Genomic DNA, 23,068 nt, shown 5'->3' on the forward strand with positions numbered 1-23,068 from the left:
GACTTGCAGAAATTGGTAGAGAATAGCTGTTTGCATGCAGTATTGCTGTCTGAGTATAAAATAGTTGTTTTGGTCTAGGAATGAGCAAGAGACAAGATAACAGCAAATGAAAGTGTAAGCAAAACTTAAATAGAGATTTGAAAAGAAGACAAAAACATTATTGTTAAGTGCATTTCTTTTACAGACAAATTGGATGGAAAAATCACCTACTGTTTAGCAAAGACAGAAAAAATACTTATACACATTATGGGGCAAAATTCCTTTATCTTAACACTGCTGGAGAGCCTTCTAAAAATGCAATGCAGTTGTCCTCTCAGAGACAATGCTGACTCTTTCCATAGTTGAGGCACCCCATATTTCCTGAAGTGTTACCCGTGTGATAACAGCACATAAATGTACTACAGTGGCTCTATTTCTTCAATGAACATTTGTTCTCCTTCACTATCCTTGGGCTTTCATGCCTTGAACTTCACAATTATAATCAGCATTATCAAATTACCTGAGAAAAGAGAAAAACAGTTATGTAGTCTCTGAACAATTAGCTATATCACCAGCAAAGCCCCCACTCCTATCTCTGCCTCTTCACTTACCTTTCCTGGAAAACAAAATAAATCTTGCAGGAATAGTTTACTTAAAAACAGGATACCGGTTCCAAGAAAGTGAAAGGAGAGTTTTCACAATTAATCAGAATGGTGGAGTTCAAGGTGTTTGGTATTACAGACCTGAGGTTCTGCTATTGCACAAACCGCCTATGCCTCAATGAGACTAAGAAATTCAGTGTTGTATGAAAACTCAAACTGGGATGTCCCCTTTTTAAGCTTCCCAGAAGCTGTATTCTAAACCTATTCAACAGGCTCAGTGCTGACAAGACTGAGCTTGCATACATGCATCACCTGCAGCCACTTTAATCTAAATATATATATAAAACGTGGTTTAAGCCCTGCCTGTAACTCAGAACTGCACAGCTGCTAGCTCACTTGTTCTTCCTCCCCCCACTCCTGGAGGAATGTGGAGGAGAATCAAAAGAATATGACTCCCACAGGTTGAGGCGAGAAAAGTCCAGTAACTAAGGTATAACACAAAACCACTAATGCTACCACCAATAATAATAATGATAAGGGAAGTAACAAGGAGAGAGAATACAACTGCTCACCACCTGCCAAGCGATACCCAGCCTGACCTGAGCAGTGATCTAGCCCTTCTGGGTAACTGGCCCCAGTTTATATACTGGGCATGATGTGCCATGGTATGGAATACTCCTTTGGCTAGTTTGAGTCAGATGTCCTGTCTCTGCTTCCTTCCTGCTTCCCTTCCTCCCTAGCAGAGCATGAGACTCAGAAAGTCCTTGGTCAGAGTAAACATTACTTATCAACAACTAAAAACATCGGTGTTATCAGTGTTGTTCCTAGGCTGAAAGTCAAAAACACAGCACTGCACCGGCTACTAAGAAGGAGAAAAATGACTGCTGCTGCTGAGCACAGGACAATATACATGTAAGTGGTGTTGCTGGTAAGCTCTTTTTTATGAAAGAGGTCTATGGGAGAACAGCTCTCTTCCCAACTTATTTGGAAAGTGTCCAAAATTACATCTATCACTTCCCCTAAATGGAAGCTGTCCTAAGGCAGACGATATCTTGCAGCTCCCCACTTTTCATAATGTTACCAGGGAAAAAAAAAAAACAAAAAACAGAAAAAAAAGAAAAGGGTAATTTGACTGTTCCACAGAGAACAACAACTTGTAAGGAAGTACACTACCTCACTAAACTGGTGAAAAGACCTGCATTGTTGTCCCTGACCCAGAAATAGATATCACAATTCTTATTCACTGAGAAGTGCTAAAAATAGGTCCATAGAAAGCAAACTAGAAAGCCTAACTCACACTTCTCTCCTCCTATAGCTGTTTCCTTGTTGTTCACAAGTGTTTCCCATGAGGGCTTTAGCTCACTTGTGTGTTTGAAATGAAATAAGGTTAAACACCTCCAAGAATTGCAGCCTTGGTAAGACACTACATCACTGATTAAACTCATCAAGCTGGTTTAATTACCATCATAATTTCTGGTCATTCCCTATTAAAAAAGGGATTGTGGAAAATGATACAGCACTAAAACTTACCACAAACTTACTGAAGGAAGACTGGCAGATTAGAAATATCTAGCTAAGAGACAAATACAGGGGAAACAGATACATAGGCTGATGAATGATATGAAAACAAATTTGGTCATAGCAGCATACCATTCTCATGACAGAACAGCAGGGGATCACTGGAAGCAATTAATTTGAAAATGGTATAAAAAGACATAATTTTATATAACAAAAAGTTGGAAACAAGTTAATCAATTCTTTTGTTTAAATTACATTTATATGAAAGTAAAGTTACATCAGATCATAATAAAATTGCAAACATGAAAACACAAATTTTCATGTTCTAGGAAGTAAACCAAGTACTACCAAGTAGAAACTGGAAAAACAGACAAATTATGTGGAGGTGGAAGGGGTGGGGATGTTGGAGCTTTTTACGTCCCTTTTAAATGCATCTGATTCAGCAAACTGTCAGAGACAGGATTCTGGACTATATGAACCTGATGTAATATCACAGTTCCTAGATTCTTACTTTTGATAACTTGAACCCAAAATGAGAAGTACTTTAACTGTGGAACACAAGTAAGCATATTCAAGGCCAATGAACTGGCTTCATTTGGAACTCAGCTCAGATGCCTCTCTACAAACGTCCATAACATCGGGAACAAACAAGAGGAATTAAGAGTTGTGTGCACGTGTACGGGGGTATGATATAATAAGCATCACAGAAACATGGTGGGATGGCTCCTGTGACTGGAGTGTTGGAATGGAAGGTTACAGGCTCTTTAGAAAAGACAAGCCCAGCAGACGGGTAGGGGTAGTTGCTATTTATGTTAAGGATAGGCTGGAGAGTATGGAACTCTGTCTGGGGACAGGTGAGCAGTTAACAGAGAGTTTGTGGGTCAGGATTAAAGGAAGAACAACGATGGGGGACATTACTGTGGGGATCTGTTACAGACTGCCTGACCAAGAGGAATCTGTGGATGAAGCACTCTACAGATAGGAACAGCCTCACGCTCGCAGGCCCTTGTTCTCATGGGGGACTTCAACCACCCTGATATCTGTTGGAGTGATGGTACGGCCCAGCACAAGCAATCCAGGAGGTTCCTCGATTATGTGGAAGACAACTTCCTTCTGCAAGTAATAGAGGAGCCAACAAGGAGAGGTGCCATGCTTGACCTCGTGCTCACCAACAGGAAATGTGACACTCCAGGGCAGCCTTGGATGCAGTGATCACAAGATGGTTGAATTCGAGTTCCTCAGGACAGCGAGAAGAGTGTGCAGCAAGCTCAGGGCCCTGGACTTCAGGAGAGCAGATTTTGGCTTCTTCAGGAACCTACTTAGTAAGGTTCCATGGGATATAGCCCTAGAGGGCAGAGGGGCCCAAGGCTGTTGATTGATACTCAAAGGTCACCTACTGCAAGCTCAGGAGTGTTGCATCCCAACTAGAAGGAAATGCAGCAGGAGGGCCAGGAGACCTCCTTTGCTGGATAAGGAGCTGCTGAGGAAACTTTGAAGGAAAAAAGAGGCTTATAAAAGGTGGAAGCAAGGACAGGTGGCCTGGGAAGAATATAGGGATGTTGTCCGGGAAGCTAGAGACCAGGTTAGGAAAGCTAAGGCCCAGTTAGAATTAAACTTGGCTAGGGATATTAAGGATAACGGGAAGGGATTCTACAGGTACGTAGTGAATAAAGGACAGACTAGGGACAATGTAGGCCCCCTTCAGAAACTATCAGGAGAACTGGCTACCCTGGATTTGGAGAAGGCTGAGGTTCTTAATGACTTCTTTGCCTCAGTCCTCACTGGTAAAGACTCTGACCATACCACCCAAGTCCTGGACGGCAGACACAAGGACTGTGAGAAGGAAGACCCTAGGCCCACTGCAGGAGAGGATCTGGTTCGAGACCATCTTAAGAACCTGAACGCACTCAAGTCCTTGGGACCTAATGAAATCCATCCATGGGTCCTGAAGGAGCTGGCAAATGAAGTTGTTAAGCCACTGGCCATCATATTTGAAAAATCATGGCAGTCAGGTGAATTTCCTGATGACTGGAAAAAGGGAAATATAACCCCCATTTTCAAGAAGGGGAAAATGGATGACCCAGGGAATTACAGACCAGTCAGTCTCACCTCTGTGCCTGGCAAAATCTTGGAGCAGATTCTCCTGGAAGGCATGCTAAGGCACATGAAAAACAAGGTGCTTGGTGACAGCCAACATGGCTCTACTAAGGGGAAATCCTGCCTGAGCAATTTGGTGGCCTTCTATGATGGGGCTACGGAACTGATGGACGAGGTAGAGCAGTTGACATCATCTACCTGGACTTGTGCAAAGCGTTTGACACTGTCCCACATGACATCCTTGTCTCTGAATTGGAGAGACATCAATTTGATAGGTGGACCACTTGGTGGACGGGTGGATGGTTGGCTGGCTGGATCCACCAGATGGTGAATGGATGGTGGACCAACTGGCTGGATGGTCACACACAGAGTTGTGGTCAATGGCTCAATGTCCAGCTGGAGACCAGTAACAAGTGGTGTCCCTAAGGGACTGGTGTTGGGACTGGTCTTGTTCAACATCTTCGTCACTGACATGGACAGTGGGATTGAGTGTGCCCTCAGCAAGTTTGCCGACGACACCAAGCTGTGTGGTTTGGTTGATACGCTGGAGGGAAAGAATGCCATCCAGAGGGACCTTGACATGCTTGTGAGGTGGGATGATGCCAACCTCATGAAGTTTAACCATGCCAAGGGCAAAGTCCTACACCTGGGTTGGAGCAATCCCAGGCACAGCTACAGGCTGGGCAGAGAAGAGATTCCGAGCAGCCCTGAAGAGAAGGACTTGGGGGTCCTGGTCAATGAGAAAATGAACATGAGCCACCAGTGTGTGCTCACAGCTCAGAAAGCCAACCGTATCCTGGGCTGCATCAAAAGGAGTTTGACCAGCAGGTTGAAAGAGGTGATCCTGCCCCTCTGCTCTTGAGACTTCACCTGGAGTATTGTGTGCAGTTCTGGTGTCCTCAACATAAAAAGGACATGGAACTGTTGGAACAAGTGCAGGGGAGGGTCACAAGGATGATCAGGGGACTGGAGCACCTCCCATATGAAGACAGGCTGAGAAAGTTGGGGCTGTTCAGCCTGGAGAAGAGAAGGCTGCATGGAGACCTCATAGCAGCCTTCCAGTATCTGAAGGGGGCCTATAGGGATGCTGGGGCAGGACTCTTCATTAGGGACTGTAGGGACAGGACAAGGGGTAATGGGTTCAAACAGGGGAAGTTTAGATTGGATATAAGGAGGAAGTTCTTTCATGTGAGGGTGGTGAGGCACTGGAATAGGTTGTCCAGGGAAGTTGTGAATGCTCCATCCCTGGTAGTGTTCAAGACCAGGTTGTACAGAGCCTTGGGTGAGATGGTTTAGTGTGAGGTGTCCCTGCCCATGGCAGGGGGGTTAGAACTTGATGATCTTAAGGTGCTTTCCAACCCTAACTATTCTATGATTCTCTTGGAAACATTTTCCTCCATGTTATTGTACTTGACAGGTAGTACATACCATTCCATTTCTTTCTTAAATTAAGCAAGACATTTACACTATGCCAATTAAATAGTTCTTACTGCATGTTTCTAGAACATCAAACACTTTTTTAGAGCTCAGTATGTTTCAGGCTATGTGGAAATGTGAAGTTCTTACGTATTTAGAAATGTGATATTTCATTATCTAAGGGGAACAAACTCTGCTAACTTATAAAAAAACTACAGGCTTCAGTGAAATTAGGCACATAAATATTGTAAGTAAGTACATGCTAAGTAATTTTTCCATGCCTATGAGCAAGTATTAAAGGAATAATGTTACACAGAAAATAAAGGTAGCATTATACTATATGAAGAATATAAAACCTAACAAAAAGAGGCACTAGTAGGATATTTTCAATTAGATTTATGTTAAAAAAAATAAAATACTTCTTCCCTGATATGCAAAGTTGACTTTGCTTATCTGATTACTGATAACATTACTAGTTTGAAGACACTTCCAGATAACATTACTAGTTTGAAGACACTTCCACCAGGAATGTGGCTTTCTTTCCAGCACACATTGGCATGGATATACTAGTTTACACAGACAGGAGTCCAGTGCTTTCTCCAGTCTATCAGTGCTACCTCAGAGAAATGTTTACATAACTCTTTTCTCCCAACAGTATCCATATTGCATCCTACATCTTCATAGTGTTAATTTATTTAATGGTAATTTCTAATTCTGAGGTAACTGGCCCAGCTTCAGAAGAAGCTTTCAGCAATCTCTGGAGACCTCTTGCAAGGCAGACCTGTTCATTTGTCTTGCTCTGAGGAAGAGCTTAACATTTTGCTCCCTGACAGAATCTGTAAGCTCAATCAGGTGTGTTGATCAAAATCTAGTTTATTGAGTTTAGTAAATCAATAGAAGCATTTACTAGCCAGTAAAAACATGTGGCAAAAAAATCAGAATATAAATTAATGTGTAAAAAGGGGTAAAATAATAAACAATGCTCCAAAGTCCATGGAAACAGAAAAAAAACCCAAAACAAAACAGATTTGGGCACGAAATGCGTTCCAAATCATAAAATCCTTTTTACCCCATCTTAAAGCTGTCCTTCACAGGTTTGGTCCATCAAACACTATGATGTATCACTCATCCTCAGAGAATTTTATACTGATGAGAAAGTATCAGTAGATCAGACTGTTCATTTATAGCATACCTAAGCTGTTGCCTGACACAGTCAGCCTGCTAAGGTACAATTAACAGATGTTTTGAGTGTCAGACCCTTTGAAATATCTTAGTAAAAAAAAATATATATACATATATGTATATATATCCTTTCTTTTTATAGAAACAGACACAACCATTTGGACAAGAGACTACTTCCCTGTGTTCCAGGCCACCTTCCATTCCGTACTAACGTTCAACATTTGACTAAATAAGGCTTTGAATAACATTCTTTACATTCTTCTCAGTCTGAAAGCTAAGACATCTCAATGATAAATTTTAGTGAGGCCTCTGTGTTGAGAAAAATAAATTTTTGTTAACTGCCTAAGAGAGAAAGCCAACTGAATGATCAGATTCAAATGCATCAATTGAAATTCACTGGCCTAAATGACTATCTTGGGACAAACACCATTATCAATTACCTTTATTGAAACTCACTGGGCAAAGTAGGGTAGAATGTTACAAAAAAAAACAACCAACACAACAAAACAACAACAACAACAACAACAACAACAACAACAACAAAACCCAACAAAAAAGCTTACTCACGGAATCTAATCTGTAAATAATTAAGCAACTTTGCAAGAATTTCTATTTTTCTGTAACCTGGACAGATTTTTTTATATATTTTTTTTACTACTAGACCTATTTGTTCGCTTCATTGCAGCTGTTCACTCAATCGTGTTCATGTATTCCAACTGGTAGGAGAACAAGCAATATTCTTGTTCTGCAGGGCTTCCTGACAGACAGCCTGCCAGCTGGGTGTAGAGGTTAATTTTAGCCCTCATAATCCTAAACATTTCTCTGCCTTCATGGGGTTGTCATCTGATCTGTGAGAAGTTAGAATTAACCTGCACACATCCTGAGCTCTGCAGCCGCCCATCCAAAAAGTACATTCAAGTGCCGTTAAGAGGGAGAGCTTCTGCCAGCATCAGCTTGGCTCAGCTGCTGTGGGTCAGGACCAGGGCTAATTCAAGTACATGAGGAACCCTGGAGGAAACTATTTCCTTGGTTCTTCTGAGCACTGCAGCAACCACATTCTTCCATGTATGGCTTCATGCCCCAGGTACTTTATGATACACCAGCTGCAGCATATACTTACTGTAGAAAAAAAGACGAAGGAGCAGTCACTGAGTTTACAGCTATGCGGACAGGAAAGAAATTCCCATTAAAAGATAAAATGGAACCCTGAGCTCTGACCATCCCATAGCTGCCCTAAGAGACAAACTATCCCAGTTTCAGAAGACGCTGTCATCATCAGAATGTCAGCGCGGAAGAGCTCCTATTTCACTCCACACTGCTTTGGCTTGTTACAGGTAAGATTAAAACAGCCTTCCATCTTTATTAATTTAATGCCATCCCATGATCTCCTTTCACTTCTGGCTTCAAAGTCTTCCCGCAGTTCATGGGTTTAGCAGGAGGGAGATTAGGAGTAGTTCTCATTCAGTGTGGAAAGTTTATTGAAGGGAAAATTAGGAAAATTTTCCTTTTCCCCTAAATAAATAAAACTATAACGTGTTCCGCATGCAGTCTGTATTTTCACATTAGCCAGCACAATAATCAATCCAATATTTAGCAATGTCATTAAAGAGCAATTTAGCCCATCCTTTTGGACATTCAGTCAGGTTGCCATCTGTACTTAGATATTGAAAGGTAGTATTAAAAATACTATGGCTTAGAAATACTAAAGTCAAATAGTTTAAATTTAGAATAGAATTGGGATCCATACTGAGTCGTACAGTCACATCTCAGCTCTGCAGCTTGATACCTGTAGAGACAACTGCAGACAATAAAAGACTTTTGTTAAATAACACAAGTACCATCATCAATCCTTAAGAGTGACTTCCATATGTTACTAATAAAGCACTGAAATAGCAAATGCCTTCTTTAAAAATCTAGCTAATTCCTGTACATCCTTATGGATAATTTCAGTGGGACTAATTCCAGGTGATCTGAAACTTTGCAATTCAGAGACCAGGCGGGCTGAGCAGCACTTATTCAACATAGTGACTTTCATGTAAGTACAAAGCAAAGTAAGTCCTGGATCTGTTAAGAAGGCCACTGAGGACTTTTAGCTCCACAAAGTTTAGTATTAGTACAGAGGTCTGAAGAAAGAGATGAAATGCCATTCCTGTAAGGCCCAATGTCCTTTTCCTGGATATCCCACTGAGGTTGCTTTATGTTTAGACTTGCTTTGAGGCAGCAGTGGCCTGCAGTAGTTTCTCTATGAACAGACTAATTGAGAAGAGCAAAATGAACTGTGCATCCAGGTATGCAAGTTTGACTCCTGCAGATCTAATTAGTGCTGGCCAATTAACAGTTTTATGGTAAAGGGGCAATTTCATTTATAAATTAAAAGCATGCCATTGGTTGTTTATTTTTAAAATTTCACATTCATGGGGAAGACTTGTATGCAACTGAAAATAAAATGGACAAGTGAAGTTCATAAGAGGAAAAGAGAGAAAAATGGACTAACACAACCTGTGAGAATAAGAAACAAGAATTAATAAGACCTATATTTTGTTCACATAGAATGCAGTATTTTTAAGTCTGAAGGTCCAAAGGCAATTACTTAGCACATTTTAACATTTTTCTATTTAAACAGGTATTTCAGTAAATTATTGCCATCTCAAGATATAATATATGCACCTACCTATATTACTACTTAGAAAGTTTTGTATTCAAACTTATAATAAATTTAGCAAATTTTGTTAAGCCATAACTATGTGTATTTGTAAAATTTATAAATTACTTAACCCAAATTATATTTCATTAAAAAAAAAAAAAAAAGGATTCAGGACATGCACAATATTGTGATATAATTTTAAAACAGTAAGGCTATAGGAATGTGTGTTTCTGGCAAAATATAATATATATGCATAGACAGGGAATTAAAACAATTGTATTTACTATTAATGGCCTCCGATCTACATTGACTATCAACCATCAAGGTATTAGAATCATTCAAGAAATGGCATGCTGTGAGAAAATCATGATAATCAATTCAGTAATCCAAATTTCTATGAATACGTGAAAAAAAACCAGGCACCAATTTAGGTGGGTGCCATCCCCCCCACACCCCAAGAGAAATTTTATGGGTTATTTCCAGGAGGGAAATCTATGCTGCATAGAAAATGTATAATTAAATTCACACTGAATGAATAATCTCCCATTTATATGGTAACTCCCGACACATTCATGAGCTTTCCAAATGCACTTTAGAAATGGATTTGCTAAGTACATGCCTTACAGGAATCATTTTCAGCCCCTTGTGGGAAAAAGATAGCTGAAGTTTACTATACACATACACAACTGCAATACGCAAAAGTTAGTAAGAAGTGAGAGAAAGATGAATCATTTGGAATTGCCAAGAGAGGTTTAAGCATACAGCATAACTATCAAAACTAGAATTGAACCAAAATAATGAAGTTAAACTTCTCCAACTACTTAGCATGGGTAACATCAATACAGTAAAGCCAAATATAATCTTTTCTCATCTTTTATATTCAATATGCACAAGTGAAAAATCAGGGAGCATGTGAAGCAGAGGAACAATTTACAGAAAACAAGAAATGGCCATATCGGCCTAACTACTATCCCAAGTTTCCTCATAATTCTAAATCATCACTTACTCAGAGGACATGGGCAGGCAAGTGCTTAACAGAGCTCCTTTTCTTCCTTTCATGAAGATTTCGAGAGCAAGAAGGCCTCATAGGTTGGCATAGGTAAACTCATCTTCCATTGAAAAGAGTTTGATAAGATAATCTGGTCAAAAGTAAAGCTTAGACATTGACAGAAGAGCTCTCTTACTGTTTCTGTTCTGTTTTCCAGACAATTAGCGCAAAACAGGCCTTGAGTGCTCCAAACAATACAAAAATTATATTAGATGAATCATCCAAGTCAACACATTACAATATGTGAAATACTAACTGCTCCTTTGATACTAGAGAACTAAGACATTCCTACACGTTGGCCCCAGATCAGCTGTTAGGAAGGTGCTTTCAGAGGAGTGGATGTATGTTCATGAGCTCTCCAGTCATTAAGAAATTAATCTGTATTTTTAACAGGCATTTCTACTGAAGTATTTAACTAAGTGCAGTCCCCACAGACTTTTGAAACCAACTCACCAGAAGAAAAGATGTCCCTCAAAGGCAAAGCTGCTGCTGCTTAGATCCTCTGTGGGTTGTAGTCTTGTGGATCGCTTGTTTCTGAGAGTTTTCAGGTATATCCCTGGCAATACATTTCTAAAAGAAATTGTATACTCAGTGAAAAAGGGAAACATCCCCTTCTCAATAGTTTATGGACAAGCAGGTCGTACCATCCAGTGGGATGCATTTTAAGGGACATCTGCGACTGGGAAGTCTGCTTGTGTTTAGTGTAGTGTTAATGCCCTCCAAAGACAGGCATTTAGGTAAGTTTTGACAGAGATACAGCCTTATGATTTCCATTTCCCTTTGGAGGCTGCACCACACACATATAATCTAAATTAACAGAGTGACTGTGTAGTACTGGCTGTGCTGACATCTATCCCCACGTAGGAGAACAGAAGTGTAACTTCCTCCAAAGCCTTAAGCATTCTGGTGAAAGCTCATTCCCAGTACACTAATGCAGTCCTCTTGGGTGGCTCCTTAAGAAAAATATCATAACTTTTAAATTTGAAGTATCTAAACACTTTAATTACTTGTCTGTATTAAATTTCCTTCACAGCTGCTTTGCTTTCTTTCCATCAACTGGCAGACTGATGCTTCTGCATCTGTGCGCCTGAAGAGGTGGACGTGCTGCATGGTACCAGGGGAGTGGTTTCCCTGGCAACAACCATCACGTGAAAGCCCACTGGATATCTGGCTACTCCTCCAACTTCTTCTACTTTAGCTATGTGGATAGCCGAACGGGGTGCTAAGTACCCAAATCAAATCAATTGCAGCAGAAAAAGCAGGGCTGAACAGAAAAATATCAGACATTAGGATTCTTTTATTTGCTGTTCAGTTTAACTGAAAAAAGGTTTTGCAGATATGTAGTATTTGAAAGCAAGTTTGGGTTGTTGTTTGTTTTTTTTTTAATTGGTCTCACAGAATTATTCTATTTTTTTTTTATGCAGCATGATCCTTATTCCTTCTATGTACACAGTTTCTTGGGAATCTTTATTCTGAATATGATGAGTTTAAAATACGCAAAATTTGAAGTAGTACTTCATATTTTTCCACCTCCCAAAGGTTGTTCACATTCATGTCCCTTGGTGTTTTTTAGAAGTCTCACTTTAACACATATTTTAAAACTAGCAGATCAAAATGCTATTATATTTTCACTTGTGTGTTGTTAATACAAACCAGCTAATATTGTTTCAATACATAAAGCTTATTTTGCTATCTGGGATATGAAAAGATATAGAGAATTCAAATGTTGCATTAATCTAATGAAATCTTGCTAATATGTGCTTAAAAAATCTTTGTTTCCTTTAGTGCAACAATGATCTTATTGAAATATCTCCTGGAAGTCTTTTCACACCCTTTGGGATGTTTAGAGTAAGTGAATAGCGTATTGCAAATAATACAGTAAAAATAATCTGTCACATATGTACTGAATTTTTAGAGACTCCTTCATCTCCCACATTTTGTTTCTATATAACTCTGCTTTCACTCTGGTCAGATAGCAAAAAAACCCAACCAACCAACCAAACAAAAAACAAACAAACAAACAAATAAAACCAGCTATCAAAATGTACAACTGATCTACATCAGGTAAAGACTTCTCAAGTTTTTGGTCTAGGCAGTCATACAGCTGTGAACTTGGATATGCTCCAAGAAGATCACATGCCTGGATGAAAAATGTAAGCAAGAAAACATAACCATTGGGTGTAGGGAAGAACAAATCAATCCTTATAGCACAGCAGCACAGAGAAAGAAAACAGCAAAGAAAAAGGTCTATATTTAACTGTCCAAACCTATAAAAGTTCATGTCTATTCATTCTGTAATCTTAAGTTTTGGCCACTGAAGATTTCTGTATGGCTATGAAATTGTTACTTGTACACACAACTGCCATAACCTCAGCTTATCTGGTGCAAATGTCTCCGTGAAAATCTCTTGTAATGCACAACCTAGGCATTCCTACAGCTAAATCCTGTGGGGATCAAGACCGGGAGGTGTGGTAACTTGTAAAATACAGAAAATCTGCCTAAACCCAAGGCACACATTCCATGGCAATATTTAGGCATTGGTCCCACTCTTGTTAAACTACATAACTGGGTAGAAATTAATTGCTCACCATAGCATACAAAAGTTGAAGCTTCCCTGCCTAGGGAAATTTTGATCACATCTCTGCTTTCAACTGAGGACACCTTACAGTATCACTTCAGAACATAAGCACAGTCAAAATAGACAATCTCTGCAGGTCTACTGAAGCTGCATCAGTGTACAAAGTCAAATAGCTGTCTGAATAAAATGTATATTTGCTGCTATTTTTTGGGTGGAAGTGGGTCTGCTCTTCCACTGCACTTCAAGAAGAGGCAAAGAAATCAAACCAGATTTATGCATCTGCCAAAATATGCAATAAACAATATTTTCCCTAAAAAAAAAAATAAAATAGCCTTTGTTGGCTTTGCTCTTGAAATAAAAATTGTTTCAAGATTTATCTGTTTGCCAAAAATCTAGCCTGTTATCAGTAGTGTCTTAAGACTATTTTCACCATCTTAGTCACAGCTTTTCTGTGCACTGAAGAGTCATTTCTGAGCAAAACAGAGGAAGAAGCTTCTTGCTCCTTGAGCAGTTTACCACTGCTTTTGTAACTGCCATCCATGACCCCAGTGCAGGGCACTTCCCAGAGCCATAGTGCAGATGGCCAGAGCCAGTGTAATACTATTATTACCATATGGCTTATTTTTCATTTTACTTACACTTAAAGCAAATACAGCACTGCAGGAGAAATTTAAACTTGCCTTTAATGTAAAGACTTTCATTAGCCTTAAGAACTAACTATTGACCAAAACCAGGAAAGAGACAATATTTATAGTGCAGGACTGGCACTCTGCAAATTAGCATAACCTCAGCCTGTCTCAGTATCTCCTGGATACAAATTCTTACGACTGAGTAAGTTCAGATTCCCTTCCTCAACTATAGAGCTGAACACGGATTATTCTACATTATAGGAACAATATCATTTACCACCTGCATTACCTCACAAAATATAAAGGAATTAATGTTCTGAAACCAGACAAAAAAAAAAATAGCCTTACTTTATTTCAGATTGAATTCTTAGACTATATTAATGTATGAAATTAAATGTATTTATTGAAATCAGTATTAATCACAAGTTCCCTGTACTTTTATTTTTATCAAGCTTTACTCTTTTGTGATCAAGATTTTTAGAGGAAAACAAAAAAAATCTAGTCCATAAAACACTTTACTGAGTTTTTATATTTATACTTTTTTCTTTCTAAGACAAACTTGTTCTATTTGCTTTAATAGAAGCACTCTAGTACTGGGCTTATGACCACAATTCTAAAGTGCTATACACACATACGATTACTATGAACAAGCAAATATTGATTCTGAGAGAATATAAACACAAAACAATTCAATAAAGTCTTTTTCAGAATCAGTAATAAGTCATTTCTAATAAAAATGGCTGATTTTATGGACACTTACTAAATATACACTTGCTTATTTGAGGTCAGTTTAGTAATTTTTTTCATAAACAGTGAAATTAGACAAAGTTAATTTTTATTAGCATAATTTCCAGCAGCATTAGAACATGTAAATCAAATGGGGTTTTGACACTCTCCTTTGAGAAATTAAAGAATAAACATGTATTTTGACAAATGGGATTATAACATCCACCATGGGTAGAGTATGGATACTTTTTTGTGATGTTAAATATTCAGTGTTTCAATGAAGAGTACAGATGAGCTTAGCAACACTGGCACAGAAAGAGTTTTTAAAATTATTTTCATCCATGTTCCTTTTGCCTGCCACCCACCCACATACTTTACTATAAACATCAGAATCATGCAGAGGTGGTGGTGTAGAAATAGCCACATGCAATGCAATTTTCTACTTGCATTTCCAACAAGTCACCTGGAAAGGCCTGTCTGGACAGAAAAATAGGAGAGGACACTCTTGTACAACAGTGGCTTCCTGGGAAGAAGATTTGTAGGGGGGACTGGGAAGAGGGGATGTTGTGGCAGTTTGGGAGGAATGGCTCAGAGTGACAAGTCACAGAACACTGAAAGCTGGGAACCAAGCTGTACAGGAGCTTCAAAGGGATGGGGTGCACAGCGTTTCAGCCGCTGATGTGCACTCAATGCTCAAGAGTCCAGTACATTATCCAGAAACAAACCTCAGAAAAGCATTAAAATACTATTACACACATTCAACCCCTGGCAGGCATATATGCAATTTTCTGTAGACAAGGCATTAATAATATGCTCCTTATGCTGCTGCTTCTTAGTTTGTATGTGTATAAATTAATTCCCTGGTATTTGACTGTGGGGACTCATGGGTAGCCACCCAGTAAAATTGTGAATTTATTTGTCTGCATTTAGTGTGTGTGTACATGCATAAAATACACAAGTTTCTCCTCTAATTATGCTATGCCATAACATGCGGATTGTAGCATTAAGGCCTGAAAACTGCTTCTTGCCACCACCATTACCTCAGTTTCAGAGACAGACTTGTAGTACAGGCACTGCCTTTAAGAACGCAGAAGATTTAACAGGTGGAGAAACAGAATCAGTTACTGGACAACTCATCCAAAAACCCCAACTAGGGTGATTTTTATTTTTTTTTTAACCTAATACAATAAATACATTCCTGTGAAAACCTACAACAATCCTAACATCCTAATGCCTAAAGTATTTTTCAAAGTTTGTTTTTATAGAGTTCTATCATTGTAACTGAAAATCCACAAAATCATAAATAAGCAGAAACTTAAACATATTTCTCTTGGAGGCAATCAACACATGCTGATGTCACACAAAAGTTATAAAAAAATTGTAACATTATCAGACTAGGAAGTTCATTTATACCAACAAAAAACATGTCCCTGAATTCAAAACAGTTTTTCTCTTTTAGTTTGGACTGTCTGTCCATTACTGTGCTATCTACTTCAGATGAAGTAATTCGAGTTGCAGCTGTTCTAGCAATGTGAGATTATGAACTTTCAAATTAAAACCTCCTCCTAAAAACCACCCCAAATAAACCCTCCCACACTAGAGATAAAACACTTCACTAGAACAGCAGAAAACCTAATTTGATTGCCCTTGCTGGCAAACCATTCTAAAGAGCAAACAATGTCCAGGAAATAAAACAACATTCAAGAAGTCTGTTTTTACAGATGGCTCCTGTGGATGCTGTTGTCCCAGGGTGTTATGATTTATTGTTTAATCGTTTAGGACTGGCAGCTTCTGGAAGGTAATAACATTAAAGGGCATAGGTTAGGTTGTATACCATTGCCAATCACTTTTTACACTGCTAAAACTTTTTGTTAAATGTGTAAATCATTTTGAGCTTGTATATGTCAAGACTTCAGAGCTCTTGTACTACAACCTGAAGAGCAGCTAGTAAAATTAATCAGCTGCACCTCCTGGATGGCAAAATTAATGTCCTCTAATTCACTAGGCTCTTGGAGAAAATATATCAAATACGAAATTAAAGATATTCAACAGCTCAAAGTGATGTCACATTTGTCTTAAAATCTGAACACAGGCAATTTTGAGAAGAGAAAGTTTGTACTACAGAGTTTTCAAGAGTCAGTCTGGACCTTTTATGAAGTTTACTGGTGCTTTACTGAGCTGGATGCAGTGAGAAACGTGTAGGCAACCTTGAAAATTGACTGTGAATCTCTTGATGGAGATTAAGGTCACACATAAAATTTAAAGAGAACTGCATTAGTAAGCAAATAAAAAAATACAGCAAAAATCCACATTTCATCATCAGCACAAAAGCAGCCACAGTGTAAGGTTATGGCTAAAAGCATGGGAAATGCCATATCAGACATACTGATCTCCAACCTCCAATGGTGGTACAGGAAATAAGGTCTGATGAAAGCAGTAACTCCTCAATGCACCAAGTCAATAGGAGAAGGTGGAAGAAACACCTTGCCATTGCTAAGGCACACCCAAGGAGAAGTGTGTTAAACCTACATTTATAAAAAATGAGTGGATGACAGAGTTCTGTGGGTTTTTTCTACATAAACAAGCTAGCTGAAACTCCCTAGTCACCTCCAAGACTGAAAATATCATTCTGCTTCACAGTTTAAATATGGCTTCTCAACTGTTCCCATGGTATAACATCTACACTTGATCATCTTGTGTTTCTGAAGATCTAGTTTTGATCTCATCAAAATGCTGTGACTCATGAGGAAATGAAGCAAAAGCTTTCAGTATGGACTAGCTCAGAAAAGACCAGAAGCAGAGCTACAGCCATAGCACAAAATGTATGAAAATGGATGAGCAATCAGCAAGCGTTCAAAGGCATGACTAACTAGTCAGTGGGTATAAATACCTTTGCCAATGACCTCTGACAAAGGTATTTATATATCTTAACCTTTCCAAAGCAAAATAACAGAACGAAAGTCTCTCATATTCACAAACCTAGGACTGATCACCTCAATGAATTTAATATAGACAAGTTTTGCTGAAGAGTTCTACACTATCTCCCCTCTTGTGTTAACCACAAGGAATAAGTTTTCAGAAAAAAGAATTTTAGATCCATTTCTTGGTTACATGAGAAAAAAACCAGCTAACCAATTTTAAATGCCATTACCCAAAATAAACAGTAGCACACAGTCAAGTCTTTGCTTAGCTTATGAAGTTTCTGTGAATACTGATTTTATATGGTGTTGAAATTTTAGAACTGCAGCAGTTTTATAACTGCTGTAATGCTTCCATTTTCACACACATGACACATTACTGTGTCAGCATCTAATGGAAAGGCCAGTTTATCAACAAGCAGTGGCCAAAACATATGACTGTGTAGAAACAAGACTGTATAAATCTCTCTGTACAAAATGTATTGCTCGAACAAATCCATAAACAGCATAAGTGAAACCAAAATCACTATGCTTAGTTAATTGTAAAAAACGAATGTATAGGAGTCATTTGGGAAAGAGGAAGGGGTGAAAACATGCAGCAGAAAAAATAAATAAAATATTTTTGCAACATACACCACCACATAGAAAAGCAGGCAGCAGTCTGGCTTCCTCAAAGAACTATTTAAGAAAAGGTCCCAGTAGTTGTATGCAATTTGGGCATTAAAAATGCTTTCCCTTCTGAAAATACCCCAAGTTGGACACCCTGAAAATGGTAACAGATCCTAGGACTTGCCTTGCTCTGTTATGCATCATCATTGCTTCATATAAGCATAATCCATAATCTTGAATTTCATACCACACCATTATATTGTTTGTATCTATTGATCCAGCCCTCAGGTTCAGCCAATGCTACCTACTCTGCATTCAGGATGCAATACTTTCTCTCTCTCTTTCTCCTTAAACCCACATATCATATATAAGCTTCAGAAGTCCCTATGTTTGTATACAAATACTCCCTGAAAATACAGTCATTTATTCATGTTCAATTTTGTGTTTTAAACAAGAAAATATTCACATGTACTTTGTGTTCCTTTATTTCTTAGCCCATCTTTAACAATGACTTGTGCAAATATTATTTTTTTTTAACTATTCAAGCAATATAAATGAAGTGGGCTCAAGCAATGGAAACTCTTCTTTAGTTCTCCAGATGACAGAATTGAAACCTGGGAATTGGATGTCGTATTAGAATAACCAAAAAGATCAGATAGCTGCATGCTTTTGCTAGAGGTTAACTCTGCCTTTGCAAGCACATATTCTGTGTTCAGAGAAACCTTGAAAAGATGCAAACAGTGGTACTTCTACATTTTAATTTGAGCTTTTCCTACAATGTAGTGCACATCTACATGAGTGTTACCTATAACACAATTTTCATGGTACATGTAATGAATTAGTGTTTAAGAATATGATGTAATGATTAAATGCTGAAGAAGCAAACTTCTTGAACGACAAAGTAAGACATCTGTTCCTTTCCAGTATGCTTTTTTTTCTGACAACTTGTAGCATTTTCTCTACTCCATCTATAGCACCCCAGTTTTCCTTCCTCCCCTGTAACAGTTTCAGCTTGGCGCTTCCTGCGTTCCTGCCTCAGACCACATTTCCATGTGGCTTCCCTAATAAATTACACTTTGGCATTGTTTCTTCTGATTCTGAAAATCTGCTTGTTTCTTTTCTTTGTTTTTAAATAAGGACTCTCCATGTGCCCAGGGACCACTGTGAGCTCTTTTAAATTTACTCAGCAAAAGCAATATTAGTACATCAGTCTGTGTGATCTGTGGAAAAGATATGGTGGAGTAGAGGCAGGCAGAGGTCTGGCCAGGTAGCTTGTCAACCTGATCTAGGGACACCTTGCATTTCTTTGATACCAAACTTTTGGTTTAGTATCACAAAGATCACTTGCATTGCTGAAGGTTAATTACACACACTGTTAGAAGCTACAGTACATGCGAGGGCATCAAGCTAGCAGATGTAAGGGTAACTGAGCCTTGAATCATTTGAAATGGTAAAGTCCCTCAAGCATCCTGGCAAGTACTAGTCAAATGGAACATTCATGTTCACAGCATGTCTGAGTCACATAAAAGCCACAGTATCTTCCTCTTCCTTACAAGCTCTTTTTCCCTGAAGTTTATCTGGCTATTATACAATTGAAGAATTAGCATACAATAGTATAAAATCTTCAGAGTTCCCATTAATAATCACAAAATAATGCAGCAGAAGGTGATATAAAAACAAAGAAATAGACTGGGAGCTTTTGGAATCAAAATCCATATTTATGACAAGTATGTAAACAAACTAAGGGTGAAGAGAAAGGTATATAGCAAAGAAGCAGTCAGTATGAATATTTTCAATGCTCACTATGCTCAAACTGGCCCCAGCTTCCTACCAACCCAATTAAGGCTGAATAACAACAAATTGCAGACATTAGACAGAGACAGGTTTCAAAGGGAGACTATGAAATAGAGAATGACAGGGAACGAGGATGGTGTAGGACAAAAATTCATGCTCCCAAAGCAGCTACACAGAAAAAAAAAAAAATTAATAAAAAAAAGCAGTGATCATGTTAAAAATGTGAGTGCAGGGGTCAGATGATTAAGACAAATATTATGGCCACAGCAACAGTCCCAACAATGATCTCAGGAAGGAACATTACAGAATTGCTCATCCATACAAATAGAATCATAGAATAGTTAGGGTTGGAAAGGACCTTAAGATCATCAAGTTCCAACCCCCCTGCCATGGGCAGGAACACCCAGCTCTAAACCATATCACCCAAGGCCTTGTCCAACCTGGACTTGAACACTGCCAGGGATGGAGCATTCACAACCTCCCTGGGCAACCCATTCCAGTGCCTCACCACCCTAACAGGAAAGAATTTCCTCCTTATATTCAATCTAAACTTCCCCTGTTTAAGTTTTAACCCATTACCCCTTGTCCTATCACTACAGTCCCTAATGAGGAGTCCCTCCCCAGCATCCCTATAGGCCCCCTTCTGATACTGGAAGGCTGCTGAAGACAAAGACAGAACCCCTTTATTTTTACATGGTAAGTTAATCAGAGGTGAGATTTAAACTAGGTAAGGGGGTGAAGACAATGACAGGTGATGCTGGTAAAACTTATTGAAATATGACTGATAATCTAAATTCTACAATTTAAATTTCTGAAGCTATTTCTTTCTAAGAGAGCAAGGTGTTCCAGAAGCAGAATAAATATAGTATGCCATTCATTAATAACACAGACACAAACAGATGTCTTATTTCTAATTAACACATATTCTCTAAGATTATTCACATTTACTCCTCCCAGGGATTGTTTTCAAAGAAGAAAAGGTGAGTGATGTCTCAGATTAAACAATTTCGCACACCATTATCTTAGTTTCTATACTCTCAGGCATACTTACCAGCCCTTCTTAGTTATTCTCCTCTTTATACTGGCAGATCAATCAAAATCAATTAAATTGGTTAAAAAATCTTAACCTAGGCACAAAAATATTGAAGAATCTTCACTAAAAAGACATCTTACATAATTTTCTTAATAGAAATAAGTTAAAAATAGCATAAAGCAGATCTTTTCCAATACAAAAACTTGCAATTACAGCTACTTAAAAATTTTCACTGGTACAGTGTTTAAATCAATGCCATGCATTGTTATAAAGGTAATGCCTAAGCTGGAAAGGTTTTAGTAACTACCTAAAAGGTAATTTAATGGCAGTATTTTAGGACAGGTCTCATTATATATCAAGCAATGGAACTTAGGATTCTCTACCTAGATCATAAATCCAGACAGCCAATTAAAAGACAAATACTGAATGTCTAGTATAATTTAAACTTTGATGACCTTAAAATACTATACACTGTTAATTGAAAAGATGCTGCAAGGATAAGAGTCTTCGCGATGAGCCTCAGTTCAATACTTTTATTTTAGCTCTCTTCAGGGACATCCCTAGTGTAACTATCACTTTGAGATTTGAAAGCATTTTCTTATGTGGACAGAAGCAAAATCCATTAAAATTGTCCATTTACTCAATTAAAGTTATTTCTTCCTTGCTTACTGATTAGTTGTGTGAAAACAGTCTATTTACATTTACGCAAGGTGAAAGTAAGCTTTGTCTCCCTCAGGCTGGTATTTTCCCACAAGCTGGTAGGAGTTTGAACTGTAAGCAGGGCCAGTTTAGCAACCTGCAGTCTCAGTGCACTAGATGGTGTAGGCACAAGGTTAGAGTAGCACTGGATCTGGCATATGGAGTGTGTAAAATGTATGCTCAGGAGCAGGAGGAAGACTGCCTAGCCTGGTGTGGGATGACACTAACATGTTAAATGCTCTTGTCGCTCTGTGATAGCAGTTATCATGCTCAAGGCACAAGTAGTGAATACCAAGACACACTCTGCAAAATCCTGCTATGCAGAACCTTGTGGAATCATGTTTAGAAAGCCTTTGGCTAGCATACTTTCATAATGTAGCATGCCTAAATCCAGGGATTTAAGACCTAACCCGGTTGCATTTTAACACTTCAGGTATAGGAACAAGGCTTCCACAGAAAAGCATCACCTCCTGAGAAGTTGTTTCCTCCTTTATTTTATGCTGTTGGAATGGATTTACTCTAATGCTAGCTTATTAAAAGTACCCTTCTTGGGTTTCTTCATGTTGCTTTAGCTGTCAATTTTCTTCCATCCCTTTTATAAATAATGCTTTCTATTTATCCTAAACAGCAACATTCTGCTTTCCAACTTCACAAGCTGTCAATCGCGAACACTAATATAAGACCCAGTCTCTTAAAGCCTTAAAATACGCATAAGAGAGAACTGCAAATTAGCCATAATGCACCTAACGACAGTTCTGCAAAACACCCAAGTGAAAATTAACACTTCAGTTGCTAAGAAAGCTTAACAGAAAACCTTGCCTGTTGTGCCCCCACTGCAGCTGCTGCCTCACCACAGACCTTGTGAATTCAGTCACACCATTAATACAGACTGAGGGATAATAAGAGTACCAAATATCTGTGCATTAACTCTCAGGTAGAGCCAGCCATACACCTGCTACAACAGCAGCTGCTGGAAGACCACTGCTCAGTCATTGTGTACTGGTGTTCAGTGTGTGTGAGGTTCCTGTGCATGATTACCAACATCCCTGATTTTTTTGGCATCTCCGTGTAATTTCTCTGAATACAGTCTATGCTACAAGTGGAGCTCTAAACATCATGCTCCTGTCACCTAACTTGGTGGGTCAGAGCACACTCCATGCAAGATGCTGTCTTTCTCTGTTCACTGGAAGAATGCTGAAAGCTGCTAAACTAGCTGCCACAAACAATATAAAGTATTGCCACAAATAGACCCTGCTGGGACTGCAAAATAAATACTTGGCTGAAGAAAAATAACATTCAGCAGTCAATACTGTAACATAAACCCCTGGAGAATTTAATCCCACTTTGTATTTTTTGAGTAGCTTCAATGAAAAGGAAAAGGGTTGCTTGGCTAAACAAGAATCCACTTCATGAATGGTTTTGATGAAGTTTGTAATGACAAAGTCAGACACGGTAATATATATATATATATTTGAAATTAAAATACTGGATCAACCACAGAAGTGACTGTTAAGACTTACAGCAAACAATGACAAGGATAAGCTAGAGCATGAAGATTTGTTTTAGTGAGACTGAACATTTCACTGAGGTTTTTTT

This window comes from Neopsephotus bourkii, unplaced genomic scaffold, assembly GCF_033783945.1.
Source record: "Neopsephotus bourkii isolate Nb327-2 ecotype Australia unplaced genomic scaffold, CSIRO-AGI_Nbou_v1 NB_1634, whole genome shotgun sequence".
NCBI lineage: Eukaryota > Metazoa > Chordata > Aves > Psittaciformes > Psittacidae > Neopsephotus > Neopsephotus bourkii.